Source organism: Maniola hyperantus, chromosome 21 (genome assembly GCF_902806685.2).
Source record: "Maniola hyperantus chromosome 21, iAphHyp1.2, whole genome shotgun sequence".
In the NCBI taxonomy this organism is placed as follows: domain Eukaryota; kingdom Metazoa; phylum Arthropoda; class Insecta; order Lepidoptera; family Nymphalidae; genus Maniola; species Maniola hyperantus.
Window position 1 is genome coordinate 2,119,355 of NC_048556.1, and position 20,989 is coordinate 2,140,343.

The following is a 20,989-nucleotide window of genomic DNA, read 5'->3' on the forward strand; positions in this document are numbered from 1 at the left end:
ATAACACACAGAGAGGTGTGGACACCTACTGACCGAGAATACGTCGTCGCATCGGAAATTTGTACGGTGCGGCACCGCATCGGAAATTTGCAGAGTGCATTGTGCGATTGTCGATTTTTACAACCTGGCGCCGCATCGCAGTGCTGTGGTCTCAGACTTAGAGCGGGGGCACACGATGCGTTGCGGCGGCGTTGCGGCGTCGGAGCGGTGTCGCTGCGTCGTCTTACATAGAAATATCTGTGGCATGTCACACGATGCGCTCCGGCGCCGCACCGGACTTGCAACCACCGAGACGAGGCGGGGAGGGACGAATGCGTTGCGACGTCGCGTCGGAGCGGCACCGCTGTTGTTTTTATTAACATACTGTGCAACGCTGCTACGGCACCGCTGCGACATAACAACGTTGCGGCGCCGCACCGCTCGTGTGCTCGCTGATACGGTGAAATCTTTGCGGTGCGGCGCCGCAACGCATCGTGTTAGAGCCAGTCCACACGGCGCGTTGCGTCAGCGTTGCGTCGACGCAGCGCTACCACTGCGTTGTTTTACATACAAATAACCAAGGTGTTCACACGGCGCGCTGCGTCGTCGCAACGCACACATGACGGACAGCAGCCCCCGAGACGAAGCGGGAGGGGGTGTACTCGTGCGACGTCGGAGCGTCAGCGCTCAGTTGCTTGTGCGTTGACAGAGAGGATACACGGAAGCTCATTTCGTTTTACGTTTACGTTTTTGTATTTAGTTTTATTTGCAGGGTAATTAGTTTTATTTGCAGGGTAAAATGAATACCATTGAAGAAATTGACATAGATTACTTGATTACATTGATACAGGAAAGGGAAATTATATGGGACAAGTCAAACGTAGATTTTAAAAATAAAAATTTAAAAACAAAAGCCTGGGAAGACATATCAAAAGTTTTATTTCCTGATTACGAGAATTTCACAGCTGAACGAAAAAATAAAGTTGGTGAGTTCACAGTACAGATATTTATGTTTTTTTTATTTAAGAGGGCTTTCAAGATTTTCTTGCACCGCCAATTCCGCGATCAGTACAAAATTAATATCTCGACACTCTAAAATTTTAAAACTTAGGGAATTTAGATTAGCGTGAGTACTATTTTATTACTTAGCTCAAAACTAACCTAGACTACGCTGAGTAGGTATAAAATATTATTTTTTTACTGATCGCGGAATTGGCGGTGCAAGAAAATCTTGAAAACCCTCATAATACAATTATACCTTATTTAGCTGCCAAGGCAGAGTTCCTCTAGTCATAAAATAGGTCGCATATTGCTGTCTTATGACATTCGGTGCTGTCTGTTCTTCATGTACGGGTTGTATTGGGAGAAATTCATCAACACTTATAGCAAATTTATCTCTTTGTCTAAAACCATCTCGATCAGCGACAAAATTGTGTAATACACAACATGCTTTTATAATGTCAGTAGCGAAGTCATAGGACACGTCTATCGGTCTGTGAAAAATGCGCCATTTGTTAGCCATAATCCCAAAAGCGCATTCGACATATCTTCTGGCTCTGCTTAGACGGTAATTGAAAACCTTTTGTTGTAAGTCGAGATTTTGACCGCCATATGGACGCATAATATGTTTGCTCAGTCCAAAAGCTTCGTCACCCACAAATACATACGGGGTTGGTATATTGCTACCAGAGAGTGGCTGGGGTTGAGGTAGTGGTAAGTTGTTGTTAATCATTAGCTCGTACAGTTTAGAATTTTGTAATATGGTTGAATCGCATTCTTTTCCGTATGCACCGATGTCGACAAATACGAATTTGTAATTTGAATCCACAATAGCTAGCAACACAATCGAAAAAAAGGCTTTATAATTAAAAAAAAGTGAGCCACTATTTGCAGGATTACACACGCGGATATGTTTGCCGTCGATGGCACCAACACATTGAGGAAAATTTGCCTTTACATCAAAACCCCTCGCTATTGTTTGGAAACTTTCAGTTGTCAGTTCAGGGATGTTGTCTCGAAGAAGATTGGTCCATATAGCACGACAAACTCTTTGTATTATATATGCAATAGTAGATTTTCCCCGTTTGAATTTGAAATGTAAATCAGTTATTGAATTTCCACTTCCTAGGTATCTGAAAAGAAAATAATTATTATAATATGCATTTATGAGATAGATAGATACCCGAAAAAAAATACTGACATATTCAGACATCGATAGCAAATAACTTTCTCTATGTAACCAATTAATTCTGGAATCGCGAAAAAAATAGCAGCTGTTGCATACATTTTGATTCAGTAGGTATTGCTTTTTGTATGTAACAGCTGTTATATTTTCACGATTCCAGAGTCGGTCACATAGTGTTTGTTAACGATATCTGAATATGTCATTAAATTTTATCGAGAAATTCACTATGTATAAATTATTAAATCATGTTTACTATTGGTTTTGCAGGTAATGATTTAATAAAAAAATGGAGAAGTGTAAAAGATAATTACTTCAGATATTCAAAAAAATTAAAAGAAGCATCAAAATCGGGCTCGGGCGCTACGAAACTGAAGAAGTATCATTTATACAATCAACTCCTTTTTTTGAGAAAAGTGGAACAAAATGCCACCGAATCTAGCTTAGACTCGCCTAGAGAAATCAACAATGAATCTACGTCTACAAATGATGACATTACCACAGACAACACTCCGCGCTATGTTCCAGTCGCGCGCAAAAGGGCAATGCAAATGGATGAGTTTGAAAGAGAAGGACTAAAACTTCTCAAGGAGCCGGAAAATCGCCATATGTCCTTTTTCAGAGCTATATTGCCATCTATTCAAGAATTTTCCGACCGAGAAACTCTCCGTTTCCAAAGTAAAGTTATACAAATTATAGATGAAATGCGGTATGGACAAACATCATCATATGTGAGTGGCCCATCAACGTCTCACCAACCACCATATGGGTATCAAACAGCAAATTTTCAAAGTACATACATTTCTGATTTTAATAATTCAATTACATCTCCAGAAACATCTCAAGCAAGTGAAGAAACTGAATACGATTTTTCTAATTTGTAATTACTGGATGATATCTCTCTTAAATAATGTCTAAATTTAAAATTATGACAATTGCTGATTATTTGTGAGTTGATTACTCTCTTAAATAATGTCTAAATTTAAAATTATGACAATTGCTGATTATTTGTGAGTTGATTACTAATTAAACAAACCAAAAAAACTGTTATATTTTTATTACTTAAATATATTTATATAGTTACCTTAAAGTGATTCCCAGCATTTCTACTGGTTCCACTGGATTCCTCATATTAGTATAGTTTTTTCGTATGTGTGGTTCTAAGGACTTCAATAAACATTCGAAGCTGGATACACTCATTCTAAAAAAATTATAAAACTTCTTTTCGTCTAATAGCAACTCCCGATATTCTAAAAAAAAAAACTGTCCATCACGATTTCTTAATGAAATGAAAGGACTGATCCAGTACCGTCTTGTGATCTTGCGTCGATTTCGGCGGTGACGTAGTAATAGGAGCAATGCTAGACGTCTTTTCCGATCCATGATTTGCTATAGACTGACTGCGAATTTTTTTCAAAATACTTGCCGCAACTGTGCGTCGCCGCTGCGCCGACGGAACGTTGACTGCGTCATAGTAACGCTGCAGCGCCCGTGTGGCCGGCTATGCGTCAAAATATTTGCGTTGCGACGACGCAACGCAACGCAACGCGCCGTGTGGACACGCTCTTAGGCTGTAGCTAAAGTAGGTCCACACAATTCTGTCTCAGTGCGCAGGCCAGAAGTTTTTTATTCGATGCGTAACACAGGTGTTTCTAGATCCTACGTTACTACTATACACACTATTATTATTATTTATATTTTCAACTATCATTTGCAGTCTTTATTGTGGTATGGATTTTTCTTTGCGTGATTACTTGTTGCAGTATAGAATACCTACTGGTTTTATTACTATGTACCTACTGCCTAGAAGGTATTTAGTACCTAGCTAGCTAGTAGGTATTAAGTATAAGTAACTAAGTGATTAATTATTATTGTTTATTAATACCGGCAACTTTATTGCTTTGTATTCTACTGCTTACGGTCTAATTAACTATTAATTATTATTATTAATTGATGACCGCGACTTCGTCCGCGTGGACTTCTACGTCCCGTGGGAACTCTTTGATTTTCCGAAGATGACTTCAGAGTTTTTTTAGCATAGTAGCACACGTAGGTAGTATCTGATAAATGAATACTTATAATTAAGGATCACGGAAAATAACTAATCCTATTTCACCACCTGACATCGCTTGCGGTACTTTGATTTGCTAATACGTGTGTAATTCTAATAATGAACGGGTTAGGGCTTAGGATAAGATAATGAGGGGTCTAAAGGACCTATGTATGTAATTTCTTAGCGTTTCATTGCGAGACGAATGTACTACGGTCTACGGCTGTACCTACTTATGTGATTGGTTACAAAAAAATAATACTTATGTGATTGGTTACAAAAAAATAATACTTATGTGATTGGTTACAAATAAATAATACTTATGTGATTAGTTACAAAAAAATAATAGGTACTTATGTGATTGGTTACAAAAAAATAATACTTATGTAATTGGTTACAAAAAACAATACCTATGTGATTGGTTACAAAAAAATAATATAGAAAATGATTTTGAACAACTTCTCTCGTAAGAAAAACATTTCTTTAAAACGTTGGGGTCCCAAGGTGCCGGAATGGCGACCTCGCACCGAAAGACGCAGAGTTGGAAGACCCCACAAGGTGGACGGACGACATCAGACGAGTCGCAGGGAGCCGCTGGATTCATTTGGCCTTATTTTATGTAAAATTATATTATCTGTAACGCTGTTGATTACAAATAAATGAATAAAATAAAAATGAAGAAACAATAAATGGCAAATCGCTAAGATCAATCCGAAATTACATAAACAAACTTTCATCACTAACCTTAGTAAAAGAATCCAATAAAATAAAAGCTCTAAACTTCAATAGACACTTGGTTTCAATATAAACAAGGCTATGGCATTAAACACTTGGCCACTATAAAACGGTCAGTTTATGACCCCCATAAATCAAGCATCGATGGGAGATAAGCTGCGTCAACTATGGTGTATATACTCTGTAGTCCAGAGATAGAGATCATTGTTACTTTGAAATCATTTTCATTTGGGGAAATTATTTTTTCCTCACAGGGATTTCACCTCACAGGTAATTTTTACGGAAAGTGATTTTTTTAATTCTCGCACTTCGTTTGCTACGTTAATTTAAATAGGAATTTATGATCACGATCAATAACGCTAAAAATATTTCACAGACAGTTTTTCACGGAAAATAAATTTTCTCACTTTATTGTAAGTGTGAAAACGTTTTCTACATTTTCTATGTTTTCTCTTTCTATTATTTTCACTCGGATACTCTTCTTAGCTCGGGCGGGACCAATGACTTTGCAGGCGTGAAATTAAAAAAATAAAGCGGGAATAAATGTAGAACATAATATTGAAATATTGTGATATTTTGCTTCGTGATTTTTCACAGGCTCAGCTAGCTAGTGCTTAGATATATGAAAAGGATTTTCACATGCTATCTGTGAAATAGTCCATCTCTAGTAGGTATATACTAGAGGTGTCAAATACAGGTTCATGTGTGTATCACAATATTATCACGTGTTACAGACAAATATTTAATAATTATTAACGTTACATTATTTTGTTACAAAAAAATATTGCTTGAACCGTGAGGCGCAAGCAGAAAAATGGGTGCAAGCGATTTTCGACCTTATTGGCATACGTCAGAAAACAGCATTTTAGCAATCTATGAATTATACTGAGCAAGAATATGACAAAAAACAACTTTCTCATAACCGTCAATAAGGTCGAGATTTGCTTGCACCGATTTCACCATGAGGCGCAAGCAGATAAATGGGTGCAAGCGATTTCCGACCTTATTGACATAAGGAACAACATTTTAACAATCTATGAATGATACCTACTGAAATAGAATATGACAAAAAACAACTTTCTCATAACCGTCAATAAGGTCGAGAACTAGGGTATAGCTTGTATTTAACTCGATTGATTTAAATTTTAAATTTTACTCTTAATAGGTACCCAATCCATACCTTCGCGACAGGTCGAAATGGCAATCGGGGAGGGAATGCCCCGCACACCCGCACGGCCCCTGTGCTAACCCAGTGCGGGCGAGCGAGGGTGACGTGCGGGTGTGCGGGGTGTCACCCCCGCCTCATACCCCGATTGCCATCTCAACCTGTCGCGGACTACAGTACCTAGTACCTACCTATGTATGTAAAAATAAAAACAAGTAGAACGATAAAGCAATGTCAAGTAGATACCTACAATACAATAGGTAGGTAAGTTTACCTAGTTACCTATAAAAAAATCTTTTTAGTAGGTAACTACTATATTTATTATCATACATTTCTACATATTTATTATCATACGAATTATAAAATGATGATGATGATTTCTAAAAAGAACAATACCACTTCACGTACCTAACCTATTACCTATAATACTTAAATGTATGATAATACCTACACTTTGAAAAACATTTTCTCATACGATTTATAAAATGACGCAAGTATTTCCAAAAAGAACAAATCTACTATAATAGATATTATTAACGCGCGACACAAATCTATCACAACACAAAAATGTACCTAATCTACATTATTTTGCCTAATCTACATTACAATTATTCGCATTAAATATTTATCGACACTCAAGTTCACAAATAAATAAATCTGCATTCAAAATGTATTACGAAACAAACAAAATGATAAAAATACTAGCCGCATACTCGTATCATCACAGTCAACATGTAACAGGCCAATACGAAAATTCGATGTAATAATTATTCACCGTCGAGTCGCGACGATATTTGTATTCAGCTGTACCTAATATATTTTATTCTAATATCGTCGCTCGGTCGCGCCGCGCGCGTATCAAAGATTGAACGCCTGAGTTATTTTTTAGGAAGGATTTTCTCAAATTTTCACTACTTATTATATATTGTATTCAATTTTGTTTTAATCTAAAAACGAATATCTTGAATACATTTATATATTTAATAAATTTATTAGGTACATTATTTTTTGACACCTCTAGTGTCAAACTTCGTAACTTTAGCTGCCAGTCGCGAGCCTATTGTATAAATTTGGAGTGTGCACTAAAATTTAGAGTCTTGAAATTTAAAATTTATGTTCCGTCCCTTTTTAACAAAAAGATGCGGATAGTCTAAATTTAGTTTAGAGAAAAACAAGAGAATCAGGTGCGGGGCGTTCCCACCCCGATTGCCATCTCGACCTGTCGCGTATTATAGGTACCCACTCGAAAAAGCCTAACAAAACTATTCACTCAAGCAAATAATAAAAAAAGACCTGCCCTAACACTAATTGCCACATTAAACTAAACGTGTCTTATCTTAACAAACTCTATGATAGTATATACTAGAGGTGTCAAAAAATAATGTACCTAATAAATTTATTAAATATATAAATGTATTCAAGATATTCGTTTTTAGATTAAAACAAAATTGAATACAATATATAATAAGTAGTGAAAATTTGAGAAAATCCTTCCTAAAAAATAACTCAGGCGTTCAATCTTTGATACGCGCGCGGCGCGACCGAGCGACGATATTAGAATAAAATATATTAGGTACAGCTGAATACAAATATCGTCGCGACTCGACGGTGAATAATTATTACATCGAATTTTCGTATTGGCCTGTTACATGTTGACTGTGATGATACGAGTATGCGGCTAGTATTTTTATCATTTTGTTTGTTTCGTAATACATTTTGAATGCAGATTTATTTATTTGTGAACTTGAGTGTCGATAAATATTTAATGCGAATAATTGTAATGTAGATTAGGCAAAATAATGTAGATTAGGTACATTTTTGTGTTGTGATAGATTTGTGTCGCGCGTTAATAATATCTATTATAGTAGATTTGTTCTTTTTGGAAATACTTGCGTCATTTTATAAATCGTATGAGAAAATGTTTTTCAAAGTGTAGGTATTATCATACATTTCAGTATTATAGGTAATAGGTTAGGTACGTGAAGTGGTATTGTTCTTTTTAGAAATCATCATCATCATTTTATAATTCGTATGATAATAAATATGTAGAAATGTATGATAATAAATATAGTAGTTACCTACTAAAAAGATTTTTTTATAGGTAACTAGGTAAACTTACCTACCTATTGTATTGTAGGTATCTACTTGACATTGCTTTATCGTTCTACTTGTTTTTATTTTTACATACATAGGTAGGTACTAGGTACTGTAGTCCGCGACAGGTTGAGATGGCAATCGGGGTATGAGGCGGGGGTGACACCCCGCACACCCGCACGTCACCCTCGCTCGCCCGCACTGGGTTAGCACAGGGGCCGTGCGGGTGTGCGGGGCATTCCCTCCCCGATTGCCATTTCGACCTGTCGCGAAGGTATGGATTGGGTACCTATTAAGAGTAAAATTTAAAATTTAAATCAATCGAGTTAAATACAAGCTATACCCTAGTTCTCGACCTTATTGACGGTTATGAGAAAGTTGTTTTTTGTCATATTCTATTTCAGTAGGTATCATTCATAGATTGTTAAAATGTTGTTCCTTATGTCAATAAGGTCGGAAATCGCTTGCACCCATTTATCTGCTTGCGCCTCATGGTGAAATCGGTGCAAGCAAATCTCGACCTTATTGACGGTTATGAGAAAGTTGTTTTTTGTCATATTCTTGCTCAGTATAATTCATAGATTGCTAAAATGCTGTTTTCTGACGTATGCCAATAAGGTCGAAAATCGCTTGCACCCATTTTTCTGCTTGCGCCTCACGGTTCAAGCAATATTTTTTTGTAACAAAATAATGTAACGTTAATAATTATTAAATATTTGTCTGTAACACGTGATAATATTGTGATACACACATGAACCTGTATTTGACACCTCTATTTGACACCTCTAAATTCAATTTAAAACTGTCAAAGTGTATCTGGCCTTTTCTAAATGCATTAGTAATAAGAGGATGCGAATACTCTAAAATTTAGGTGCGCACAGAATCAGTACCAATATAAGACTGTAAATAGAATAGTTGACAAAGATAATACTGAAAATGACTACAAATAATAGTATAAAATAATTTATTCAAGAAACGGAAAATAATAAGTTCAAACCATCAAAACTGAATAATACCCAAAACTGGACAGTCCAGAAAAAACAACAGAAATTCCCACAGATCACGTTCTAACTAACTTGACTGGACTTGAATAGGATTAATCACAGAATGATTTGTCAATTCAATAATTTCGTCAATCCCTTAAACTCATTCCGAGAGAGCAATTCGATGAGTCCACAAAAAATACTTGAAGTGGATAATTGAAATAAGTACCAACCAACCAGTTCAGTTTCTAAGGCATAGTTAGGTAGGTCAACGGATGATTTTCGAATTTTGTATTCAGTTTCGATTATAATCTAGGAGTGAATAAATTAAATTGCTACTTCATAAATCATCCGTTATTCAAAAATATCTTGGACTTTGGTTTACAGATTACAGATTTACTTTTCTAATTTAACTCTTTAATTAAAGGTTGTAACATAGAAGTAGTTCCAACGGCGATAACAGATGGCGCCACTAGGTGAATATAACGCGCGATCACCCACCGCTGTTGGGCCCCATATATCTTAAAGCTGTACAATGTTCTGTGTCCTTCGTCCGCAAGTAACAAGTTGCAGCCGACGAGGCGGCACCGGGCACTCTTCGGTACCCTACTGCTGGTTGTCGGGGATCATGTAATGTAATAGTGATTAGTAAATATACGCTATTACCGTACTCGCAGCGTTTCTTTGGCCGCAGCAGCCCTTCCCCTACGTAACAAGTGTTACATGGTTAATTTTTATTATGTAAGTATGAACTTAGATCTCTCCTACACATCTATCTCTCCCAAGTCTCTTCAAATATTGTATTTAGACTGACTATTATTCTTTAAATTCTTATAGTCCTGAACTGAACAATTAAATAAGTAAGTCAGTGAATCATAACTCTATGAATGTAGTAGAATTTATCCGACAACTTGTTCTCGTGGAAAATTTTATTTCGAAGATTCGACCGAATTAATGAAAATTAAATAGCTTCGAATGATGCATAGTACCTAATAATGAATAGTAAAAAAGATCGAGTATGATAATACACCATAAACACACTGAAAGCCAATAAAATTTCTTATCAAGTAATTTAAAGCGCAAATTTCAACATCAAAGCGAAGGAGCAAGCAAGGGTTTTTAAATCACAATAATTATTTGTGCAGCCAGAACTGGTTTGAACAGTTATACGGGCGGACAAGATGAGATTAAGTATTTAACAACAATTAAGTTGACGACCGGGCAACTGGTCTCGATTGGTCTTATAAATAGAAATATAGTAGCTGATTCGAAGATCGCTAATAGACCTGGAGTAGACCTTAAGCCTTATGCAATAGGGATCATAGTGATTGGAGGTAATTCACCGCACGAGCGACGATTGTAAGCTTTGAAAGTCTAATCGATTTACAAGAACAAGTTAAAAACCGGCCAAGTGCGTGGCGGGTCACGCGCAGTGTAGGGTTCCGCAGTCACAATTAACCTCGAAAAACAGATATAACTCCTTAACCTGTGTACCCTCCCTGAATAGTTCTCTGCATGTCAAATTTTAGCCCGATCCGTCCAGTAGTTTGAGCTGCGCGTTGAAAGATCGGTCAGTCAGTCAGTTTTTCTTTTATACCTAATATAAAAGTATAGATAGATGAGCTTTACAATAATATCAATATTACAATAATTCAATATATTACAATATTTCAAATATTACAATACCAAATAATTGTAATTTGGAATTGTAATATTACAAATATTACAATTCCAAATACCTACATTTAATTTTCAACACTTGCATTGTTTGTAGGCTGGCGTATGTGCTGGCGTCTAGCAAATTATTATTCAATGTAGTGTGCAACTACAATAATAATTAATAAGTTTGTTCTGACGGACTAAGAGCCAGCGCGTGCCAGACCTTTGTTATTTTATAAAAGCTGAAAGGTTCTCTGCGTATTGTCCCGAGCACAGGGAGGAACGATCAGCGACTAAAAGGTTTGGATCATGGTGGCTTTGGGAGATAACGGGTAATAAAGGTGTAAAAAATCTTACGTCAAAGTATAAAATCTAATTTTTTTATATTTTCTTCGGAATAATATTATTAGAAATCACGTCATCCCCTGCCAGACATTCCTTAACATTAATTCAGTGATCGGTCGTAAAAGACGGATCTTTTGGGGGCAATACGCAAAGAAACTTTCAGCTTTTATAAAATAACGAAGGTCTGGCACGCGCTGGCTCTTAGTCCACAAGTTTGGTCTGAGTATTTGCATACAATGCGGCGGCCGCACGCGACCGGGTTTCGAAATGAACTTAGAAATCACTAACAATAATTACTTATGTCATTCAGAGAGCCACTGAATGATTGAAGACGTTTTCGTCCATCTCCTGTCCCTTCATACCTTTTAAGGAACGAATCTCTTCGGAATCGTTATCTTTATCTATTACTAGCTGCCCTGGCGAACTTCGTTCCGCCTAACAGTCGATTCAAATTTTTTAAATCTTTCTCTCCTTAAGAACCATCCTCGTACTTCAAGGAATATTATAAAAAAAGAATTAGTGAAATCGGTTCAGCTGTTCTCGAGATTTGCGATGACCAACACATTTAGTGATTCATTTTTATATTATAGATTATTATTAGGCAACATGAATATTTTTTCGGACATAGCACTTCGTATAATTATAATAATAGAACTTCACGTACATGTAAAAAACCCTAAAAAAGAACTAAGTACTACTAATCCATAATAACAATTGCAAAAGTGCATCTGGCTGTTTTTTAACTTTTTACGGCCCATCCGTTTAACCCATTTTGACGAAAGATACAAAGATATTATTATCATCCTCAAGAAGGACATCCTACTTTTTATCCAGAAAATCAGTTCCCATTGGGATAATGAAAAAGTAATGACTATGAAAAGCGAAAATAACTGAAAATGAGCAAGCAAAAACCATATTGTGGAAATGAAATGAAATCTTTTTATTTTGCCAAAATAATGTGAGTAGTAGAGTAACGGTAAATCAAAACAAAAGTCGTTCCGCTACCGTACTACGCTCGTACCCTTTTAAATGATAATTGCCTCAAAAACCATTACGGCTGACGTGACAGCAACACTCGGCTCATTGTCTGCATGAGTTTCTTTACTTTTAGCACAGATTTCATGAAAAAGATAGACGGATCATTCTAGAAAAAATGGCGTTTATAAAAGTAAAACCAAACATACAGAATCGGTAGTTAGCAATTATCGATATAATATTATAATAGCTGATCACCGCGCGTGGATTTAGGTGTGTCATAATCCCGTCGGAACTCTTTTATTTTCCGGGATAAAAAGTAGCCTTTGTCACTGTTCAGGTCTTTAATACGGTATTTGACAACTAGTCAAATCAGTAACTTTTATCAAACGTCAAAACGCGCTTAGTTGATATTCCATGAAAAACTGAAATGTGACGTGACATAATGACGTACTTTTTTAGTTTAGTCGATAACTTGAAATGGTTATTACACTTAAAACTAACAAAGGACGTGGATTTCACGTATTTTGGAAGACCCTAATATTTAATAATCACTGAGAAATAATTAATTTTTGTAGTCAAATACCGAATTTTATAATTGCCATGTAAAAAAGTTGATCTATTGCTCCGTTACGACGTGATTGAGGGCCAAACCAACAAACACTTTCGCATTTATAATATGGGTAGTGTAGTAGTATATACAGTATGTTAGACTCAAAATAACGCTATCTACAAAAATTACGGGCTAAAATATCAACTTGCAGCTAAAAGCAGCTTAGCAAAATCTAGAAACTTCAGATTTTCTCTATAAAGAAAGAATTTTCGAGAATGGTTAATAATAAATAATAAAGCGTTGACGTTTTGTCATAACATTATCTTGTCATCGAGAAAATAAGTTTCTCCTTGCGATTTAGTGTTATTTATTTTCGTTTACATTTAAAGGTACCTACGACACAACTAGCGATTTAATTTTCTCAACCGGCTTCTACGTGTTGGCTTCATAATTATTATTATGAGGTTCCGTCTGCTACGTATCTTTTTGTTTTAGTCTTTGGGTTTGTTTCTAAAGGAGATGTTTTTCACTTTTTTGTGGACGAACACCACGTGCTCCTATTATAAAGGGGTTTTTGTTTGGCGAAGCGATAAGTTTAGTTTTTTCTTCTTGATTGTTATATTTGTTTCCATCCTCGTGACCTGCATTCGCTAAGGACTTCATGTGGGATTCTTTTTTTAATTATTTATTCTAACTTAAAGTTCTTAGATTTAGGTATATATAAATTTTCAAATCATCCATTCACAATCAAATTTTTTTTCACAAAAATTAACACAAGATAATTTTTTTTATTAATAATCATCAATTTATGGTGCTGGTAGACTTCTCCACTTTGCGGACAAACAACATCAAGCGAATCGCAGGAAGCCGCTGGATTCAGGCGGCGCAAGGCCGTGCCATGTGGAAGTCCCTACAAGAGACCTATGTCCAGCAGTGGACGTCTATCGGTTGATGATGATGACGAGAGTCCAGTCTCGGTCTCTCCGTCTGTATATCACAGCCATTTCATTTGAATTACAATCCATAAGTATAATTTTTTTGGGTAGAGACTTTTTTATTAGCTTGGACTCTCGTAGTTAGAGTATTTTATTTGCTGTACTTAAATTCCTCGATATTTGTTGCCTGTCTATCGGTACATATTTCGGAGAGTGTGCCGAAGAACTTTTCAACCTAGTTCCTCCTTCACCTTTCTACTATCGTACCGCAAGGCATCGCCAAGGTCTGCACCCGTACGTAGTCGAAATTCCACGGACACGCACGAAGCGATTTCAATTTGCCTCCTCATTTCTAATTCGAACCGCTAAGATTTGGAACACCCTTCCAGCATCAGTTTTCCCCTCCAATTATAATATGGGTACCTTCAAGATAAGAGTGAATAGGCATCTTCTAGGCAAGCGCGCTCCATCTTAGGCTGCATCATCACTTGCAACCGGTCTGTTCGCAGCCCAGCGCTAGTCTATAAATTTGAAAAAAAAACGCATGAAAAAATACAAAAAATATCGTACGAAAACATGCGTGTGCAATATGCCAAATTCTCAAAGCCCGTATCCCTAAAGATTGCCACAAAGTCGGCACTCGAAATTCCGCCATTTTATTGGCACTAAAATATTTTTGGCCCGTATGGGATAATCAATTCCGGTAGCCGTGGGTTTCGACCGCAGATATTTAGCATCCACTTTAAAGTATGTCATTGCGGTGCTTTGCATCTGCTTACTGCTTGCTTCATTTTAAAGGGTACTAGCTGATTCCGGCGACTTCGTTCGCGTGGAATTAGGTTTTTAAAATCCCGTGGGAATACTTTGATTTTCCGGGATAAAAAGTAGCATAAGTCACTCTCCGGGACGTGATTGAAACCAACAAACAAGTACACAGTTTTGTATTTATAAAATTAGTGCCCATGCTGAGCTTTATTATGAGACCTGCTAGTAAGAGTGGTCACACACTCATCCGATACGAATCCGTGAAAATACGGATAAAAAAAATATCTACCTAGTTAAATAGTTCTATGAGAACTTTGGACCGTATTTTCACGGACTCGGATCGGATGGGTGCGTAACCGCCGTTAGCGACCAAGTTTCGGATCCGTATGTCATCAAAGGAGTTTACGGCGTAGTAAATATTTCAAAACAACTTTTCCATATTATCAATCTTTAACAATCAAAAAGAAAATAACGTTGGGGATAGTTTTACAGATTTTCAAACAGATAATATTAATAGTTATTGGTGCGGTCCGGTCCGGTCCCGGAGTTTTTTTTTTTTTTTTTTAAAGAATATTAGCCATTTTAAATGACTAATATTCCCCTTTCCTCTCCAACTAAGCGTCAAGCTTATGCTAGGAGTAGGCACGACAATAGTGCAACGGGCGGGGTTTGAACCGTCGACCTTTCGGTTTTCAGTCCACTGCTTTACCCGTTGAGCTATTGAGGCTCTACGGGTAAAGCAGTTACTGCGACCATGAAACACAAAGCGAGCCTCTATAGTGTATATATACTAGTCTATAGTCTATGTTGTGATTTGTGACGAGTGTCATATCGTGGGCGGAGCGGCTACCGTGCGATAGGGATGCATTTTATCGATATCGATAAAATTAAATGAAATTAATTTTATTATTTGTGCCACTTACCTATGCAATTTTATTTTACACATATTTGTTTATTTTTAACGATTTTTTAAAAGTACGAAACTAGCTTATGCTGCGTTTGCCGCGGCAGTTGGTGTGGAACTTATGTCTGGCGGCGGCCAGGATTGACGCACTCCTTGACGTCGAGGATGGCTTTGCGTACGTTAATCTCCTCTTCGCTAAGCTCGCCCTCATCCGAGGACTCCTCCGACTCGTCCAAGAACACCTTTCTGGTGTGCAGCGGATTGTCTGCACGCTTTTGCAGCTGTTGGTGCTTGGTATGCCACCTGGACTCCACTTTCGTATTGAGACTTGCGCTCCTCGTCGGTTAGTATATCATAAGGCAAAAGATATTTAAAGTGTATTTGATCCAATCTCTTTTCTGGATTTGTTAACTTGATGAAAGCCATTTCCTCCGTAACCCTAGTCCACTTCTTCTTCATGGATACTTCCTTGAAGCCTCCATGTTTTTGCACAATTTTAAACATGTTTGGAAGATTATCTTCCAGCCCGTCCACCAAGGGTGACCTATCAAAATATACGCTGGTGTGCAGCGGATTCTCTGCACGCTTTTGCAGCTGTTGGTGCTTGGTATGCCAACTGGACTCCTCTTTTGCATTGAGACTGTTGCGCTCCTCGTCGGTTAGTTTATCATAGGGCAAAAGATATTTAACTTATATTTGATCCAATCTTTTTTCTGGATTTGTTAACTTGATGAAAGCCATTTCCTCCGCAACCCTAGTCCACTTCTTCATGGATACTTCCTTGAAGCCTCCATGTTTTTGCACAATTTTAAACATGTTTGGAAGATTATCTTCCAGCCCGTCCACCAAGGGTGGCCTATCAAAATATACGCTGGTGTGCAGCGGATTGTCTGCACGCTTTTGCAGCTGTTGGTGCTTGGTATGCCACCTGGACTCCACTTTCGTATTGAGACTGTTGCGCTCCTCGTCGGGTAGTATATCACAGGGCAAAAGATATTTAACCTATATTTGATCCAATCTTTTTTCTGGATTTGTTAACTTGATGAAAGCCATTTCCTCCGCAACCCTAGTCCACTTCTTCTTCATGGATACTTCCTTGAAGCCTCCATGTTTTTGCACAATTTTAAACATTTTTGGAAGATTATCTTCCAGCCTGTCCACCAAGAGTAGCCTATCAAAATATACGCTTTGGAAGGCGAGGTAGGTCCTTATTGCTCACAGGGCCCGCGTCCCCTCCCCCCAGCGCTTGAAAAAGCGGGCTGGGTACTGGACCCCAGCAACCACTCTGTCCAAGCCTGTGGTAGCACATTATGGCCTTATGTTTGGTGGGGCCACCACTTTACAGAGGCCGTATTGTGCAGCCTCTGTAGCAATTTTTTTGTAATATTTTTCATTCTCTGTTGGTTAGCATGTAGGAGCTATTGTACATCCCGCAGGCGCAGAGGATGATGATCCGGCTGCATCGTCCGATTCTGTCCGATTGCTTTGGGTGCCGTTTAGTGGCACTTGTAGGTTGGAGTTTATAACCAGATTGGGGCTTATAACTTGTCGATTGGGTTCTTCTTTCAGTCTCAAGGCGACTTGAATAACATTGGTCCAGCTATTGCCTTTCAAAAGTTTGTCCTTAATTGGATTTTCACCAATGATTGGGGGGGTCATCATCCTCAGGTAAGGTGTCAATATCATTGAATATGGTATCAATATAATCATCCCCAAAGGAACCTTCCTGTTCCGTAGAGTTTGGACTAGGTTCTTGGATGTCTTCCGTTTTTGTTAATGAACCATACGCAATGACTAGCGGCCCTGCAAGGTGTTCTTGTGCAGGCACTTGCCACGACGAAAGATCAGCTCGTCCCACATCGTCTATTGTAGGTGTCCCAATGCTCCAGTCTTCGCAGTAGTCATCTGATACTGGTTCCAAGTAAAACCTGGGCGTACTCGAAGACGGTATGAGGACACCTTCCCCTTCTTCTTCACCGTCTTCTAATAAAGCGTCAGTCTCAGTCTGGGAACCCGCCACATCCCTTGAGTTCAACGCGACAGGTTCTGTATATTTATTTGACTCAACTGCCGACTTGCGTTTCTTAAATACTGCAATTGAACATTATTGCCTTTTTTGTGCCCGCTTCCTTTTTCTGGGTACATTTTCGTTTCATACCGGGTTATTCTTTCTCCGTAAATTATATTCACAGACTAGTGGTCTGTTGTCGTCAGGTGTCTGTAGTCTTGCTTGACTACGCATCGATCTTAATACACGTGTAGATTCTTTCTTTGTTTTCTTAATTTTTTGATATTTTTTGGTTGGTGTTATGTCTAACCGTTCGAGTATGACTCGCGGCATATGTACATGCATGCCTGGATACGAAAACGTTATGGAGTCCAAAATTTTTTGTTGTTTACTAGACTGTAAACTTGATCTTGTGAATCAGCCACTGGTCGGCGCTCCGCCGCTGCCGCGTTTTTGAAAATTTTCTGGATTTGTTAACTTGATGAAAGCCATTTCCTCCGCAACCCTAGTCCACTTCTTCTTCGTGGATACTTCCTTGAAGCCTCCATGTTTTTGCACAATTTTAAACATTTTTGGAAGATTCCCTTCCAGCCCGTCCACCAAGAGTAGCCTATCAAAATATACGCTTTGGAAGGCGAGGTAGGTCCTTATTGCGCACAGGGCCCGCGTCCCCTCCCCCCAGCGCTTGAAAAAGGGAGCTGGGTACTGGACCCCAGCAACCACTCTGTCCAAGCCTGTGGTAGCACTATGTGGCCTTATGTTTGGTGGGGCCACCACTTTACAGAGGCCGTATTGTGCAGCCTCTGTAGCAATTTTTTTGTAATATTTTTCATTCTCTGTTGGTTAGCATGTAGGAGCTATTGTACATCCCGCAGGCGCAGAGGATGATGATCCGGCTGCATCGTCCGATTCTGTCCGATTGCTTTGGGTGCCGTTTAGTGGCACTTGTAGGTTGGAGTTTATAACCAGATTGGGGCTTATAACTTGTCGATTGGGTTCTTCTTTCAGTCTCAAGGCGACTTGAATAACATTGGTCCAGCTATTGCCTTTCAAAAGTTTGTCCTTAATTGGATTTTCACCAATGATTGGGGGGGTCATCATCCTCAGGTAAGGTGTCAATATCATTGAATATGGTATCAATATAATCATCCCCAAAGGAACCTTCCTGTTCCGTAGAGTTTGGACTAGGTTCTTGGATGTCTTCCGTTTTTGTTAATGAACCATACGCAATGACTAGCGGCCCTGCAAGGTGTTCTTGTGCAGGCACTTGCCACGACGAAAGATCAGCTCGTCCCACATCGTCTATTGTAGGTGTCCCAATGCTCCAGTCTTCGCAGTAGTCATCTGATACTGGTTCCAAGTAAAACCTGGGCGTACTCGAAGACGGTATGAGGACACCTTCCCCTTCTTCTTCACCGTCTTCTAATAAAGCGTCAGTCTCAGTCTGGGAACCCGCCACATCCCTTGAGTTCAACGCGACAGGTCCTGTATATTTATTTGACTCAACTGCCGACTTGCGTTTCTTAAATACTGCAATAGGCTACTTGACAATTTTTTTAAGTTGGTCTTAAATGGTTAATATTTGTCCTATTATATCAAAAAAATTAACACTATATTTTTTTGCGCCCTAAAAACCGTAAAACTTTAATTTAAAAAAATATTTTTCTTAGACAGGTGAAAACACTGTCGGCCATGTTTGGCCGATAGATTATCTGTGCTCTGACGTCATGCATTTGTAAACAACAGTATAACCAAAAAATATTTTTTTAAATTAAAGTTTTACGGTTTTTAGGGCGCAAAAAAATATACTGTTAATTTTTTTGATATAATAGGACAAATATTAACCATTTAAGACCAACTTAAAAAAATTGTCAAGTAGCCTATTGAAGATTATTGCCTATTTTGTGCCCGCTTCCTTTTTCTGGGTACATTTTCGTTTCATACCGGGTTATTCTTTCTCCGTAAATTATATTCACAGACTAGTGGTCTGTTGTCGTCAGGTGTCTGTAGTCTTGCTTGACTACGCATCGATCTTAATACACGTGTAGATTCTTTTTGTTTTCTTAATTTTTTGATATTTTTTGGTTGGTGTTATGTCTAACCGTTCGAGTATGACTCGCGGCATATGTACATGCATGCCTGGATACGAAAACGTTAAGGAGTCCAAATTTTTTTGTTGTTTACTAGACTGTAAACTTGATCTTGTGAATCAGCCACTGGTCGGCGCTCCGCCGCTGCCGCGTTTTTGAAAATTTTCTGGATTTGTTAACTTGATGAAAGCCATTTCCTCCGCAACCCTAGTCCACTTCTTCTTCGTGGATACTTCCTTGAAGCCTCCATGTTTTTGCACAATTTTAAACATTTTTGGAAGATTCCCTTCCAGCCCGTCCACCAAGAGTAGCCTATCAAAATATACGCTTTGGAAGGCGAGGTAGGTCCTTATTGCGCACAGGGCCCGCGTCCCCTCCCCCCAGCGCTTGAAAAAGCGGGCTGGGTACTGGACCCCAGCAACCACTCTGTCCAAGCCTGTGGTAGCACTATGTGGCCTTATGTTTGGTGGGGCCACCACTTTACAGAGGCCGTATTGTGCAGCCTCTGTAGCAATTTTTTTGTAATATTTTTCATTCTCTGTTGGTTAGCATGTAGGAGCTATTGTACATCCCGCAGGCGCAGAGGATGATGATCCGGCTGCATCGTCCGATTCTGTCCGATTGCTTTGGGTGCCGTTTAGTGGCACTTGTAGGTTGGAGTTTATAACCAGATTGGGGCTTATAACTTGTCGATTGGGTTCTTCTTTCAGTCTCAAGGCGACTTGAATAACATTGGTCCAGCTATTGCCTTTCAAAAGTTTGTCCTTAATTGGATTTTCACCAATGATTGGGGGGTCATCATCCTCAGGTAAGGTGTCAATATCATTGAATATGGTATCAATATAATCATCCCCAAAGGAACCTTCCTGTTCCGTTGAGTTTGGACTAGGTTCTTGGATGTCTTCCGTTTTTGTTAATGAACCATACGCAATGACTAGCGGCCCTGCAAGGTGTTCTTGTGCAGGCACTTGCCACGACGAAAGATCAGCTCGTCCCACATCGTCTATTGTAGGTGTCCCAATGCTCCAGTCTTCGCAGTAGTCATCTGATACTGGTTCCAAGTAAAACCTGGGCGTACTCGAAGACGGTATGAGGACACCTTCCCCTTCTTCTTCACCGTCTTCTAATAAAGCGTCAGTCTCAGTCTGGGAACCCGCCACATCCCTTGAGTTCAACGCGACAGGTTCTGTATATTTATTTGACTCAACTGCCAACTTGCGTTTCTTAAATACTGCAATTGAACATTATTGCCTATTTTGTGCCCGCTTCCTTTTTCTGGGTACATTTTCGTTTCATACCGGGTTATTCTTTCTCCGTAAATTATATTCACAGACTAGTGGTCTGTTGTCGTCAGGTGTCTGTAGTCTTGCTTGACTACGCATCGATCTTAATACACGTGTAGATTCTTTTTGTTTTCTTAATTTTTTGATATTTTTTTGGTTGGTGTTATGTCTAACCGTTCGAGTATGACTCGCGGCATATGTACATGCATGCCTGGATACGAAAACGTTAAGGAGTCCAAATTTTTTTGTTGTTTACTAGACTGTAAACTTGATCTTGTGAATCA

At 38.5% G+C, this 20,989-nt stretch overlaps 1 protein-coding gene and 1 long non-coding RNA gene across 2 annotated transcripts in view; both read right to left on the bottom strand.

Annotated features, from left to right (window-relative positions):
• The window catches only part of LOC117992205 (uncharacterized), a 165,312-nt gene that overhangs the window by 38,857 nt on the left and 105,466 nt on the right, over positions 1-20,989 (bottom strand). The gene's annotated exons all lie outside the window — the stretch shown is intronic.
• On the bottom strand, positions 894-3,387 carry LOC117992203 (uncharacterized). Its single transcript, XR_011237953.1, has 2 exons — positions 3,246-3,387; positions 894-2,111 (listed from the first exon to the last, which is right to left on the bottom strand). It is a non-coding gene; the product is annotated as an uncharacterized lncRNA (long non-coding RNA).